General features: G+C 40.8%; 1 long non-coding RNA gene across 4 annotated transcripts in view; it reads left to right on the plus strand.

The window, feature by feature from the left end:
- Positions 1–15,532, plus strand: part of LOC105606430 (uncharacterized) — a 48,145-nt gene extending 32,613 nt beyond the window's left edge. For 2 of the 4 annotated variants that reach the window (XR_009599828.1, XR_006059192.2), the window contains exons 2-4: positions 260–453; positions 5,305–5,405; positions 5,967–15,532. This is a non-coding gene — a long non-coding RNA (uncharacterized LOC105606430). Of the gene's footprint in view, positions 1–259; positions 5,406–5,966 lie in introns of all 4 variants that reach the window. The other 2 variants (XR_009599826.1, XR_009599827.1) reach the window with 1 other exon arrangement.
- The last annotated feature ends 712 nt before the right edge of the window (positions 15,533–16,244 follow it).

Genomic DNA, 16,244 nt, shown 5'->3' on the forward strand with positions numbered 1-16,244 from the left:
CAGTTCCTGTAACTTATGGTAATATCTTTAGTCTAATCTCTGACTCCCCACAAAAATGTTCATGCTTCCTTTATAAGAAATTTTCCTAAATTTAGTCATTCCAGATCTTCCATCAGGATGAAAGAAAACAGCTTCATAGTTTTATTTAATGATTCATATTGCAACTTTTTAAAATAATAATATACTTTCATTTTTTTTTCATATAAATACAAAATTAAAATCAAATAATGAGAATTTTTCCCTTTGGTTTCCATTTCAGCAGGTACTGAAATCCTGAGATTCTACCCTGTGTTCTTCCTTCTACTTAACTCCCTGAGTCAGATGAGGACTTGGAGACCTCCAAGAGCAAGAAGCCTTCCAGTGATTCAAGCAGCATAGAAAGCGTGATAATAAATCATTATTAAGTGGTCTTTCATGTGTGGGAGATTCTCCCATCATCCTGGACAGATAGAGGTACCATCTTCCCCGCCACCCCCTCCTTCCTTGGCTGGCTGCTCACCTGAGTGGCTGGTTCTCTGGGCCCACGTCCATGAAGCCCATCTCCTCCAGCTTGTGGCGCCGGTACAGCTCATAATGCCTTGTGTGGGTCTGGTCTCGAAGATCCTCCATGTTTGTACAAATGAGCATCTCCCGGAGCTTGACAAAGTCGCAGTGGTTTTCATTCTCCACTAGCCAGAGAGATAGAAAATACCAATAGTGACTTTCAATCCTGACACACAATTGGTATTTGCTGAATGGATAAGTAAATGAAAACATATTGAAATAAGCAACAGCGAAATGATCAATCTGACAAAGAGCTATGGCTGTTTCGCCCAAGTAGCCAAGGAAGCACTTCTTGTATCACACACACCAAATTATAGGCAGTGCTCATTAACAGACCAGAGCGCTGGCTTAAATTTGGTAGCCAAGGGAAACAGGAAAGAAATACATTGTCTGGTACTGTATGCTCCACTAATTTCACTAATATTTTGTTACCAGTTTATAAACCATCCTCAGGACATTTCACATACCACCTGAGAAGAGCATATAACATTTTTTCAGTAAAACTTCAAGGTGGTAAATTCTGCACATTCAACAACACCATCTCTGCATGCTGTGATTATCAAATCCTTGTCCAACACGATGCCACATTTGTGGTCCTGAGTCAGGTACCTAATTGTGACCAATAGTTGTAAATACAATTATCTTTATATCTTCTAAACATTAAAAATGTTAAGTTTTGTAAATATTTTCCACTAATTAAAAAATTTGTCAATTAAAAAAAACAGCACTGAGAAACCATTATCAGCAGGGGTAGTCTATTCCCCGTTAGTTAGCACCATGAGTGAATGAACCAGAGAGTTGATTTCACACTCACTGCAGTGTTAGATACATGCTAAAAATCTTCATTTGGCTGGCTGGCTGGGAAATAGTTGGCAATACTTTGATAAGTAAAAATATATAAATTTATAAGGTTTATTGTGTTCCAGAATTATCTAGTAATTAATTTATGTACTATGTTTAAACAATACTATTTACACTCAAATTCTGTTCAAAGTACCCAACTAGTGGTTCCCACCTTCTGAGTGTCTTAGCACACCTTGACAGGTAACTAACTGGTCTAACACAAGAAGTGGGGAGGCTCTATTTGGCTCTGCTGCTGCTGCTGCTGCTGCTGCTGCTGCTGCTGCTGCGTCGCTTCAGTCGTGTCCGACTCTGTGCGACCCCATAGACGGCAGCCCACCAGGCTCCCCCGTCCCTGGGATTCTCCAGGCAAGAACTGGAGTGGGTTGCCATTTCCTTCTCCAATGCATGAAAGTGAAAAGTGAAAGTGAAGTCACTCAGTCGTGTCCAACTCTCAGCAACCCCATGGACTGCAGCCTACCAGGCTCCTCCATCCATGGGATTTTCTAGGCAAGAGTACTGGAGTGGGGTGCCATTGCCTTCTCCGATTTGGCTCTGCAGACGTGGCTAAAACAGAACACAGCCAGCCCTTCTGACAGCTAGTCAGAACCCAAAATAAGCATCACCACAGAGGATGCACGAAATTCAGCTTTTAGACTGTCAGACAAGTACACATGTCCTCGTAGATCTCCTTTACCTTGTACGACGCCCCAGGGATACTGGCGAGCTTTGACCATCTTATTTCCAACTTTCACTTCATCCATACTTCCCACCACAGCAAATGGCAGGTGTCCCTTGAAAGGAGCCAGCATATCAATCACATCTCATACCAATGACAACAGAGAAAAGGACATTTACTAAATGACAAGTGTGTCAAAGTCAAATGGTCTGCTATGCCTTAGCTTTTAAAACCTGCTTTGTGAATACATGCCAGCTGTTCTACGGTCATCCTCAGGCCCTACAGAGAAAAGTAGTTACTGAGAATGCCCCACATGCATTCCAACTTTGCTATAAGAATACAAAGAAAAGAATTCTAGCACAGATATCATTTACCTCATGATCTTGGGTATAAAAGACAATGTTGAAGAAATCACATACATACCATGTAACTAAAGTATCTAACTATATTTAGGGTATACATACATGCATAACACCAATATCAAGTAGTATTTAAGTCCCAAACTATGCTAACTACAAATGTTACAGAAATTTAGAGGAGGGAGAGCCCGCTGTGGCAGGAAGACACAACCAAGCTGGAGACAGAGCAAGCAGAATAGGAAGAAACAGCATAGCAAGAGGAGGATTGTGAAAAAAGACACAGTGGCTGTATTTAACGGCAGTGAGGAGACTGTCCTGTCAGACACTGAGAATTAATTTAGGGAAAAATCTAATGTAAACAGTATTATGTTTAATATTTAATGATTGACAGTGTGTAATCTCTTAATTGTTACCCTCTGAAAACATATTCCAGGTGGGCACACACACAAAAAATCAGATATAAAGAGTTTAACACAGGAATTAATATCACTTCCTTTATACAAGTTAGCTTTTTATATATTTAGTTTAAGTATCTTAATATGGACAAAGTGAAAAAAATCAGAAAAGGAATAGAGGAGAAATGGAATGGACAGGTATTGAATGTCACTGCCAAGCAGTGAACAAAGCTGTCTCCTTGCAACAGTGAGCCCTGTTTTATAGGTAAGTTAACAGTCTCAGGAAAATGGGGAGCCCCATTTTATAGGTAAGTTAACAGTCTCAGGGAGGTTAGGAAGTTCCATAAGAACTCCAAAACCTTTGATCCATCAAAATCCAACCAAGTATTTAAGAAATTTGGTAGCCTTAAGTAACACAAAGGACTTAGTTATCTTTAATCATACTGTTATGTGTAATTAAAATATATACTAAATATATTCTATATTAAAAGTTATGTGAATATTTCACATGTACTTGTGACACTGTAAGGGAGGAGCTTAAATACCAGATTAGAAAGCTCCCTGTAAAGTCTCTCAAGAGGGAGGCTATGCCATCTTCTCCTGTCCTGAGGACAGAAAGGACTCTTGCTAAGGAAATAAAAAATGGTTCCACAGAAGGAGAATCCCAGTCTCACAAATGTATCACTTCATTTAGGTCAAAATAGGGAAGAAAAATGCTCACAAATGTAGTAGCAATGTTACTTTTTTTGTATACAAAACAATTATTCAATTAAGAGCTTACATTCATTGAAGCATTGATCTTAGCAATAGTTTCATCATCTGTTGGGAAATGGTATATCTGAACACCATTGCTGACCAGTTCACTCATGAGCTTGATCTTAAACTTCTGTAATTCAGTTTTAGAAATTGCATCTGCTTTGGCAATCACTGGTATAATGTTCACCTATTAAGAATAAAGAAAAACAAAATCTAATGATCAAGGATTTATTTTTTTAATAACAAAGTTTCTGAATTCAAAACCACTCAAGCTCTGACAGATTTCCTTAGGACAGGCAAACTGTGGTCCACTCATCGCCTGTTTACATAGGTAAAGAGTTCCTGGAACACGGCCAAGCCCACTCATTACACATCATGTATTTCCTGCGATCACTTTCATTCTTCTAACAGCAGAAGTGAGCAGTTGCACCAGAGGCCCATGACCTGTGAAGCCTGAAGTATGTACTACCTGGCCCTTCAAGGGAAAAGCTTGAAGGCTCCTGATGTAGAAATCACCACTTCATTCTTACCAGACAGCCCTACACAGCCATTCCTGCAAATGCTGGCCTGGTAATAACTGCTTTTCAGAAGCAGAGCTCTTACAAAATTCATCCTGCATCTGAAGTCAGGTTCGGAAATCTCACATTTTCCCCTCTGTCTCTTACAATTCTATCATACACAAAATAAATAGAATGTAAGAGATGAGCTGAAATCACCTGCATAATTCACTAAGAATTTTTATCTGTTAATAATCTCAGCACTAAGTAATCTGGTGACTGATTTCAGCAGACCTATGGGTCAGGCCATAGGCCTCCTCTGCCTCTCACTGAAGCAAGCCCCTTTTCCCAGTGAATGCATCTGATCTGACCCTACTGTCAGAATCTTACCCACATGTTGACAGAGGGAAGTTTTATGGATACCAACTAAAAACATTCACGACTTGAATTAGTTTTTCAGCATTATTTAAAAGTCCGGTCACTGGCCAGAGTGGAAGAGATGCAGAGACATGAAGACTAACCTGCAAGGCTAGTTCTGTGAAATTTTTTAAAAATATTTATTTATATTTATTTATATTTATTTATTTGGCTGTGCTGGGTCCGAGTTGTGGCATGTGGGATCTTCAGTCTTCATTGCAGCATGCAGGATCTAGTTCCCTGACCAGGGAATGAACCTGGGCCCCCTGCATTGGGAGCACAGAGTCTTAGTCACTGGACCATCAGGGAAGTCCCAGTTCTGTAAGATTAATGTATCCACAAAGGAGTGATATCACCACAGATTAAAGGGTTTGTAGGTTTTTAGTTATTTATTAGCTTGTTTTTAGTGAAAAACTTTAGGCTGAGTAGTCACGTGTGTCAAAAGAGTGAACTGTCGGTATAATTTTCAGAGTAGAAATAAAAACAAATAATTCTTTTTCTATTCTTAAACATCCTTTTCTTCTCCAGCTTCACATTGATTTACTGTGTGTACATTTGGATTTATTAGTCTTAAATATGTTCCAAAGGGGATATTTTTCCAACTAACCATGAAATAAACTTTCCAGCAATTTTGGGTAAATACCTTTCAAGATAAGTTAGTCAAAGTATATAAAACTTTGATGCCAAGTTCTTGATTTCAGTATCATATATACTTAGATATTCAGTAAACTATGCCAAGTTATACTTCTAATTGATTCCAGGATCAATAGCAGAAGCACCCCAGTGTATGTAGCTGACATTAAGCTTTCCCATTGTAGTGCGAAAATCTGACTGACATTTGACTGCTGAGGCATTTGTTTCAGATATCTATTAGAATAAACAGCCAGCACCTGAGGACACAGCTACTGGCTGCCATCAGGTAAGGAACAGGCCACCCTCCTGGAGGACTCCTTTCAAAAAGTCTAGGTGACCCACCTCTCCCTTCAGGCCCCAGGTCCCATGGGGGTGCTTTAAAGTCGCCCACAAAGAGGGAACTGGAGAAGCCCTAGATGCCCCGCCCTCAGATCCTGATAGAGGCTGATCCCCTCTCCCTTTCCCCTCCCTTCCACTTCCCTCTGCACCTGCTGCACTGTGTACCCTCAGATTCTGTAGGAACAACCCTTGATCCTCAGAGTCCCCCAGTGCTTGTTGCTGAGGTGCCGCCTGGGCTTCTAAGAACCACGGGGGCCGGCCCAGTGTCCCTAGAGGTGGGAGAGCGTGTGAGGGCCCACTGTGAGTAAATGCAGGTGTGGAGCACTTGCATTCCCAGCTAAGCTCATCACCATCAGTGAGCTGAAGGACACAACACAGGCTGAAAGCAGATGTCCCGCAGATGGGGACATACCACCACCTGCACAGGAAATTCCCCATGTAGAGCAGTGGAGTCATCTTTTAAGAACAAGACGCACTATCGATTTAATCACCCTCGTCTCTCTTTCAGAGGTAGATGCTCTTGTAGTTTTGATTTTAAAAGTGAAGAAACTGAAGCTCAGAGTGGTGGAAACTTGCCAAGAACATGGGGAGATCAAGTAGAGCAGCCCTGAAAGTCACCCCGACAACTCCACACAGACCTCAGCCTGGAGCTCTGTCTGCCTGAGATGAAGCTGCCCACTCCTGCATTCATGTCCCTTTAGTAAGGGTGGATTTCCACACATCAGACTCAATTGTGAAGATAACTGGCTGAATAGTTACAATATCCCATCAGGTGAACAGACTCTCACCCAAGCTCCTCCAGGTTTGTCTCAGCCAGGGGACCACAGTGCTGGTCTCTGCACTGAAATGCCCACCGCCTGCCTCCCACACTGACTCCTGTACAGAAGGCAGCCCTGGTAGACCCCATGCTCTCCCAGTGCCAGCTCACAGGCTGCTTAGCCAGGTCAGAGGTCACAGGGGAACCTTGGAGACATTTTTAGTGTGAGAGTGTAGTCTTTATCCTTTAAACAAAAAAACCTGAAGTGAGTTAGTTTCTGGATACTACTACTTACAGCTCCCTGAATTTATATATAGCTCATTGGCTCAGAAATTAAAAATAGGTTTTCTGGATACAGTTCAAATTAAAGTTAATTTACTGTATGAGACTTTAGACCTTAATCTTCATCAGTGAGCTTCTTCTCATTTAATAGTGTCATAAAGTAAAATTAATGTCAAATAAATTCTGTAGTTAAATGAAAATGAATACACATATTCTGACATGCAATTTAATCACTAAAAAAGGACTGAAATTTTATGTTAACATTTTTTCTTTGTGTCTCATCTTCCAAACTGAATTTCTCTGGAAAATATCCTAAAATTGAAACTTGCTAAATGTTTTATAGAATGAGATAGTTATGACATATGCACATATCATAAATAGATTTATATATTTAATAGTCCACTCTAAATCCTGAAACGCAACCATTGGTTCTTCTCCAGACCCACCTTGCTGTCCAGGCTCTTCATGGTCAAGAGATCCAGTGTCTTCAGGGAGTGGCCTGTCGGGGAGATGAAGTAGAGGCACACATGGACGCGGGAGTCGTGGTAGTTAAAGAGAGAGCGCTTGATCTTCAGCTCTTCTTGGAGGTAAGCTTCAAACTGAGCATCTATGTAGTCAACTATTGGTTGGTAGCTGAAAAAATATTTAAATATTTAATATGATATATTCATGGTATCTTGATAAAGTATTTGCATAAATTTAAAGTTTGAAATCTGTTTTTTCACCAGTGAACAAACAGTTGACTTCTATGCTAAATAGATAACTTCAGTAATAAAACAAATGTGCAAATGTGCAGGTACATAGGCAGTACTTTGAAACTATCAGCAACCTGTGCCTTAAATGATTTTACAGAAATGACACTGAATGTGCCTCTCACACTCATTCACACCTGGAGCCCTCTGGCATGGCTCCCCAAACCTGCCAGGCTGCTGAAGGAGGATAAGCATCTAATTGCAACCATGCTGGACATGGCATATAACCCTACATGAGTATCAGCAACTTAAAAGTTATTTAAGTCAAATTCTATGACTTCTTGTTTCTGAAATTAAATTCGTGTGGTGTGGAAAGCATTAACATAGTAAGGAAAGGGCACACCCACATGGAAGTATCATAACTGGTGACAGAGGCACAACTTTATTCTCATTTACTTACAAGCAGAGGAAGGCCCATCACAGCCGACAGGCTTAGTCCTTGCCTGGATCCATCCTCCTGCCTGAAATGCCTGACCCCAAGAGAAAGCACTGCCCTGGGGCTGCAGAGCAGCCCCTCGCCCTCTGGGAAGAACTGACGTGTGGGCATGTGAGGAGAGGACCCAAGACTACAGACATTTCCTATAACCATCTTGGTGGTAGATAGAAAACTACACATTTGTCAAAATTAAGTTGTATACTTAAACCAATGCATCTTATTTATTGTATATAAATTTTACATCAATAAAACTTTTTTATAAACAAATTAGAAAGGAAGAACAATGCCATTATTTGCAGACTATACTATTGCATACATAGAAAACCTAAACAAATTTATTAGAGATGCATTAACTAGAATTAACCAGAGAATACACAGAAGTTTCTGTGTACAAGATCAATTATATTTCCACACATTAAATGGGAAATGAAATATTTGTAAAATATATCATTTATGAGCTCATCAAAAATACCAAATATCTAAGGATAAATTTAAGTAAAGCCTTACATAATTCCTATATAGAAAACTAAAAAAAAGCCATGTGTCATGGGCCTTTGCCTCCTCCACTAATCTACTTCTTCCAGAAAGCCCACAAAAATTGTTTCTTGAAATCTACAGCAGAACACACAAATGTGCTAAACAGGTTAAAACATAATGAGAGTCAGTTTTGCAACATATTTTCTCTCTAAAGCAAACTTTTAGGACCTAGAAAACTACCTCTAACAAGGTAAATATATGAATTTCAAAAAGGAAAAAGAATGAACAGTCATTGTCCCAGTCTGTTTCCTCCTTTTATGGCTTAAATTTCATATTTAAGTTAAAATCATCTTTGTAATACCATAGGAGAAATAATGACAAAAAATAGTAACCTAATATTTTTTTAATTTAATACAAAATATAAATTAAAATTGAATCATCACACCTTTCCTGCAATGCTTAATGTGGCTAATTTAGTTAGAACTTCACAAAAAAATTCATGTACCATGGATTTGGTGATTATGTATTTCCCATGTATGCCTTTTTTTTTTTCTCAACAAAACGGGTCTTGCCTGAAAATTAGTAAAAATCACTTAATATACACCGAACTGTCATATCAGGAAAAAATTAAAACTGTTTTTGCTGCCATGCACACTTTAAAAACGTGATTCAAATTATTCTAAAGAAAATAGACAACTGGACAGAAAAATGTCAATTTGTTAGCAAAAACAAAATGTTGCTTTATTATTTAAAGAATTTAAGTCTGGGAAGAATGGCATGGGTTTCTACAGATTAAAGTCAAATCAGCACACAGAGCAAGAAGGCAGATGTCCTGTAATAAGAAAAAAACTGTTTTATTACTAGAGGAAAGCATGTACCTCTCTTCTTTGTTTATTTGGTCACCAAATCCCACTGTATTCACAATGGTTAGTTTCAGTCGAACGTTACTTTCCTGGAGTTCATACATCTGTGCTTTAAGTCTAACATGTGGGTAAAAATGTGAGGATTCATGGCCTTCAAAATTAGTATTAAACAATGTGTCAATCAGAGTTGATTTTCCAATTCCAGTCTCCCCTGAAAGAAATGCAGATACATATTCATATTCACAGGTGCACAGGATGGATGAAGAACAGAATGGTAAACTTTTACAGTGATTTGGTTTCATGAATCCCAAATATTTCAAATATTGCAAAGGCTGGATTGTCCCTGAAAGAAGTACACGCTAAGGTGGTTCATTCTAAGCTGAGCATAAAAATGAGTCCTGTATGCCGAGTTACTCAGAACTCTGAAGAAGGCACTGTACTGTTTAAAGAGCAAAGAGAAAGCTTAAAGCAGCACGGCTAAGAAAAAACTGATAGAACTTAAATAACTGAGAAAAATCTGTACTTGTGCTCTCAGGTTGCTCAGATGGGCACCATACTGCCCATCACAAGAAGGAGGTGAGCACAGGAACAGGATGAGAAAGTCTGGACAGGCTGGGCACTCACCCACACAGAGAATATTAAAGCAGAAGCCTTGCTGGATCGACCTGTTGACCAGCTGATCAGGCAGACTCTCAAAACCAACATGGCCAGACATGGTTAAAGAGCGAGGACTGTCTTTCTGCTGCAAGAAAACAAAAACAATGGCAACAGTTTTTAAACTTTTATTGAGAGAGAGTATAGGCACATTGGAAAGCACAGACATAATTCATCAAAAAAGCTAAAGACTTTTTTGATCATTATACCTCCCCCAGGATACAACTGGTTTGTGAGAAACCTGTGTCTAGACCCTCAAAACATGTATTTCTTATTATCTTCCTACGATGACAGCCTGACACCATTTATAACATTAAAATATTTGATCTCCCCACACAGGAAAATACTCAAACTATGGCATAATCATTCACAAAATGGAGTGTGGTGTGTAAAAGTCATGAAAGATGTTTATGATGAATTTTAGATATAAATTGTCACATTACAATGCCAAGTGAAAGAGGTACAGCACAAAGTTACAGATGGAGTTCCAGCTCACAGTCGCGGCAGAGTAACTTATATCACACTCAACCTCCTTGTGCTGGTAAGTTACAGTTAGTTCCCTCAGGTCACTGCAACCAAAGGCAGAGAGACTGTGGAGTGAGGGACACACCCTTGTAGCTTCTCCCCTGAAGGCAGACCCAGCCACTGCTGTACGAGCAGACAGAGCTCAGGAGGGAACTAGTCTTACTGGGTTCAGAAGCCAGTGGAGACAAGGGCAGGCAGGTCAGCTGAAAGGGGAAATTCCAGAAAGGAGGGAGTCCACAGTTGGCAGACACACACCCCTCAAGTCTTTGGCTGAGTGCTGACCTATACATGAACAGGAAAATGGGAATTGGAATGGCCAGCCTGGAGAGTTTAGACTTTAAGTCTATAAGTTAAAGGACTCAGTAAACACATGAAAACCTACATGGGCCTCATTTTAGGAGTTAGGATCATGTCCCAGCACTCAGAAATCCTCCCTTGTGCTTAAGGCACAACTGAAGTAGACCTGCTGTAACAGAGAGGAGTGTGACCAGCCAGTGACTCAGCTAGTGCCTGCTGGACCAGAGGCCAACATTCCTCAGAAGAAGACAGAGTCCAACACCTCTACAGTGTGTCATCTACAACACCTAACTGTACAACCAAAGTACTACACAGAAAGAATAAAAAACAACACAGTTCACAGTCAAGGAAGAAGAAAACGGTCAACAGAACAAGATCCACATATAAGCCACATGTTGAACTAGCTGGTAAGAACTTTAACTCTGACAAATATGTTAAAAAGAAAAATGTTCTCTTTCTCTACAGAAGAGATACATATGACAGGTGACGTGACAGGATCAGAAACAAGAAAGCTCTTGACAACAAAAGATGACAAATGAAATTCCTGGAATGGAAAAATGCAACATCAGAAATAAAATAGTATTAACAGTAGATCAAACAATGGGAGGAAGTATTAACAGCAGATTAAACAATGGGAGAAAGACTTGTTCAATATCATATCCATGCTAAATATCTTTGTCCAAGCTAAAAATCTCTCATAGGAAAGATAAAATTATAACAGAACCTTAAAACACTGGCACAACACCAAATGGTCTAACACACCTACAGTGGGAATGCTGGATGGAAAAGAGATGGGAGCAGGGAATGGAGGACAGAAATTTGTAAGTAATAGTGACTGATAATATTCTAATTGTTTCAGCATGAACTCAGAGATCCAAGAATTTCAGCAAACTGCAAACAAACAAAAGCAAAGGAATCCACAGCCAGGCACATCAGAACACACCATTTAAAAGTAAGAATGGAGAAAGATCTACAAGCAGCCAAGGGTGGCAAGACATACTACAGACAAGTAAAACATAAAATGGTCACAGTATTGGCATAAGAAATGATGTGAACCAAAAGACAACAGAATGACATCAGTAAAATGCCAAAAGTGAAAAAATGACAACTCAGGTTCTTTATTTTTCCAAAATTTGTTCATTTCTTTATGGCTACACTAGGTCTTTGTTGCTGGGTTTTCTCTAGTTGTGGCGAGCAGGGCTACTCTCTAGTCATGGTGCGAGGGCGCCTCACTGCAGTGGTTTCTCATTGCAGTAGTGTGGCGTGCAGGCTTAGTTCTCAGACCAAAGGATCAAAGCCCTGTCCCCTGCACTGTCAGGCAAATTCTTAACCACTGGTCCACCAGGAAAGTCCCTGACAACCCAGAATTCTGTATCCAGTGAAAATATCCCTCACAGGTGAGGGCAAAATGAAAACATCTTTACACAAAATCTAAGAATTTTACTGCAAGTGGGCCTTACCTGATAAGAAATATTAAAAATTCTCATGAGAAAGGAAAATGACAACAGATGGAAACTCAGATCTACAGAAAGGATGAAGATGGTCAGAAAGGTAAAGAATGGATAAATAGAAGAGAATATTTTGCATGTTGTAATTTCTTGAAAATATAGATTGACTGTTTAAAGCACTAACGACAGTGTGATGCAGGACTTATGATACATGGAGAAGCAGGATACATGACCGTGACAGCACAGAAGATGGGAGGGGAGGGGTCACCCTGCTGTAAGACTTCTGCGCTGTCCATGAGTTGCCATCACACTGCTCAAAGGCAGTGAGGGGTAAGTTAAAGCCCACATCAATTACTGTTTAAAAAAAAGAAGTTTAGCTAGTAAGCCAAGAATGGAGATAAAATGCAACCATAAAAATACTCCATTAATTAAAAAGGAAGCAGGAAAATGAAAAAAAAAAAGAAAGAATAAATGGGACAAATAGGAGATAAATGGCCAGGCAGTAGACTGAAACCAGCCGCGTCCGTAGTTACAGGGAAGTGGTCCCAGCCAGCTGTCCAGTAGACCCTTCCGTGACAATGCCAAGCTGCCAAAGGAACCACTAGCTACATGCAGACATGGCATACCTGGTTGTGACACTTGCAACTGAGGAAGGAACTTTCAAATTTTATTTAATTTTAACTAATTTAAATATCCAGGTGTGGCTAGTGGCCACCATACTGGACAGTGAAGGTCTAAGCTTTTCAAATAAAAGGAAATTGTCAGACTGGATGAAAGAGCAAGACCCAACTCTGTGCTGTCAGTACAGTAACTGACAAGCTCATTGTAAAATTTACATGGGAAGCCAGAGGACTTAGCATTACCAGAATCACCGTGCAGAAGAACAAGCTGAAGGATGCACACTAGCTGGTCTGAGGCTGCAGTCACCAAGTAGCGTGGTGTTATGACTGTCTACTATTTACCTACAATCTAACGAAGAGGATGGGCTGGGGAACATGAGGACTCAACCGTGAGCACTCAGTGCACCAGTCACCGAGCAATTACAGTAGATTCAGCAAAGCAGCGTGTCAGAAAGCAGGTTAAGAGTAATTCAGAAAGTCTGTGAGGTGGTAAAATAAAGACGGATAGGCTACTGTTACCAGTAAGAGAGCAAGAATGAACAAATCACCATTTATCAAAATGATGGGGACTGCAGCATGTGTGGAGGAAGAGAGGAGACTACAGAGCACAGAACTACAGGAAACCAATCATGATCACCTATGCTCACGTTTGCAGTTTTCTTTAAAAAAAAAAAAAAAAACTCACCTTGTTCACCAGATTAAATTTACTCCTCTCTTTTCAAATAACTTTTTAATAAAAAACTACCAAAACCCATCCTCCTGCGCAAGTACATTCAGAACCCCCTTGGAACCATGAAAGTCTGCTGCTGTGCTCAGGAAGGCTCCTACAGGGCCATCCCATGGCACCTCGCCTTGTCATCACCAAAGTCTGTGAGGATGCCTGCCAGAGCAGGGCCAGCTCCCCCGACCGCTATGGCAGAGCTGGAACCTGAATCTGCTTGACATCAGGCAGGGTAGAGACACTGTGGCCACTCAACAGTGATTCAGTTCATTACTGATTTTGAACTTGGATCAGTGTTAACAGTTAATTCATATTCAAGGTGAGTACCACCAACAAGTCTGTCTAACCGCATCCTGAAACCACAGAGGCATCCATAGTACAAGGTGGGTCTGGTCTACTTAAGAGACATACTCACTTTCTGTTCATGGTCAGATACTTGTGAGGACGTATGAGCTGTTTTTGCTGTAATGTGAGACTGAAAGAGCTGAAAAAGAAAACACAGATGTTACTTAAAAAACAAAACACCTATATCTAAGTAATATATTAATAGTTACATTAAAAAGGAATTCTAGTATTTTCATTATCACCAGGCTTTGACTTGTGATCTACACAAGGTTTTCTTGCTGGAAGTATATCTGCAGAGGTCAGTACCATGTGATAGTCAACACATGATACACATTATTGCACTTACACCTTCACTCACAAAAATGTAAAAGTTACCATCACAGAACCCCTGCTATAGCCGTCCCCAGGCCAATGGGGCCCAAGCAGCTGTGGGGTTCTCAGAGTAACGCTGCCTCAAGAGCACTCCATCCTGGCATGCAGCACAGGACATGGAGAAAACATGTCCTTTTTAAAAAGTAACAGTAACATGGATATAGTAAGAAAAAGCGCAAACAGTGCCGGAGGAGAACAGAGAGCAGACCAAGTTCCCTCCTCCCCCGACCCTTGCAAGCTGGCAGTTCTCTCCCCTGGGGGTAGAGGCGGCCTGGAGTGTGAACGTACAGTGTCTGTGGCTCATGACTGGTGATCTGCAGTGGTTGTCCGTCCCACCTAATCTGTGGTGGGGACCGCGTCAGCAGAGCATGAGCTCCCTCCCTCCCTCCCTCCCTCCCTCCCAGGACAGTGCCGCTTCTATAAACTGCACAACATGCAGATGCACCATCTTTAACTACAACAGCTGCACTGCAGTGAACAGCAGCTTGCCTACATGTGGGACTAAGGGGAACCTGATGCTGTGGCAAGGGAGGGCTATGTGTGGCACTTTGAACGCCAACACGTGGGGCGGCCAGGACTGCATTCTGCAGAACACTAATGACCCATTCCCGTGGTACTTCTGGGTAACGTGAGCTCTTGAAGGTGGGCCCTGGGATCTCACCAGGCACCTTGAGCAGCCAGCTGAGCGCACTATGCTGGGAGTGGCTCTGGCCAGTGGGAATGCACTGTGTATTAAGAGACAGCCAGGTCTCAGGGTGAACACAGGAACTGGTGTATGTGTAAGAGAAAAGCACCTTGATACAAAGCCCACCAGAACTGAACTAGTGTGGCTTTAACTGTACACACACTGCCCTGACTTTCCCCACCCCTGCCACCATGTGTCACGTGAGCTGGAGAGCACACCCCCCAGTCTGAGCCAGCACAGAGGAGCCAGAGCACTGGGAAGACAGCCATGGTCACAGCCACACACAGAAGAGGGAAGACGACACTGCACTGGCCCAGGAGACAACAGCCTCAGTCAGGCAAGGCGGCACTTAAGATAGAAAACGTCTCTGAGCCCTGAAACTGACATGGAGTATCCTATCTGGATAAAGTGAACCATCAGTAGAAGAGTTTGCTGGAAACAAAGGACTCATCATTTCTTGATGTCAAGTTATGAAGAGGCCAGAAGTGGAGCAGGGAGCCGCAGGATGAGGCCTGGAGTGTCCACCTGGGGTGGAACCTGCTGTCGGGACACCAGGCACCATGGAGGGAGACTGAGCACAGCAGAGCCTCCGTGTCTGCCAGCATCAGATGGGAGTGGGTGCTGCATGTCTAACTTAATTTTATCAACTATAGGACTCTAATGAAGATTAGTCTTTAAAAAACTACAGTAAGTAGTCTTGGGTTTTTAGTATAATGGATAGCATACTGAAATTTTTGTGAAATGCTGCTTAGGAAACAGTATCATTGATATATAAAATTTGCTTAGAAAAAATAAGGTTTTGTACTTCTTTATTATTAAACTTTAAACTTTGACTAATAAGACCAAGGTTACATTTCTGTCATTTATATGAGTTCATATCAAGTATTCACTTTTGTTCATTCATTTCCTGTGTTTCTGAACACATGCCAGAAAGCCTACTTAAAATCTCTGTGGATAAATGGTTTGATGAGGAAGTACAAATGAGTCACATAAAACTATTATAAATAGTTGTTCTTTATATTTCCACTGGTACTACCTGGCTAGTCAGATTTCCAAAACAGATTTTAGAATGAAAACAGTTTTTAATAAATTAACAAAGACATTATTGAAGGTAAAATAACAAGGGGACAAGAATTGACCCAGTGCACCTCTAGTGGTAAATCCTAAATTAAAAACCTGGAAGTGGAATTCCACTCTGCTCCACTGCTGACTACCTTCTTACCATGTACAAGCCCTGTGCTTGATCTTAAGAACTAATCTCACAGAAACATAGGCAAATGATTGACAGTCCACTCTCATTTCAAGGCAAAAGGGAGACCAACAGTCCCTATCTACACCTGATGACAGTTGGTAGGTTTTGTGTTAAATACATGCATCATAGATACACAAACACATGTATTTAAATCTATACATCCACATCCTAGAAAGGAAGAATGTATATAGTACTTTTAACTCTTAGCAAAGTCTAACTCATTTTTTAGAAGTTTTAGTATATAAAGAATCACACACACACAAAAATGCCAGGACATTTGGGGGAAGATCAGGTTCTTCC

The sequence above is a fragment of the Ovis aries genome, chromosome 3 (genome assembly GCF_016772045.2).
Source record: "Ovis aries strain OAR_USU_Benz2616 breed Rambouillet chromosome 3, ARS-UI_Ramb_v3.0, whole genome shotgun sequence".
Taxonomy (NCBI): domain Eukaryota; kingdom Metazoa; phylum Chordata; class Mammalia; order Artiodactyla; family Bovidae; genus Ovis; species Ovis aries.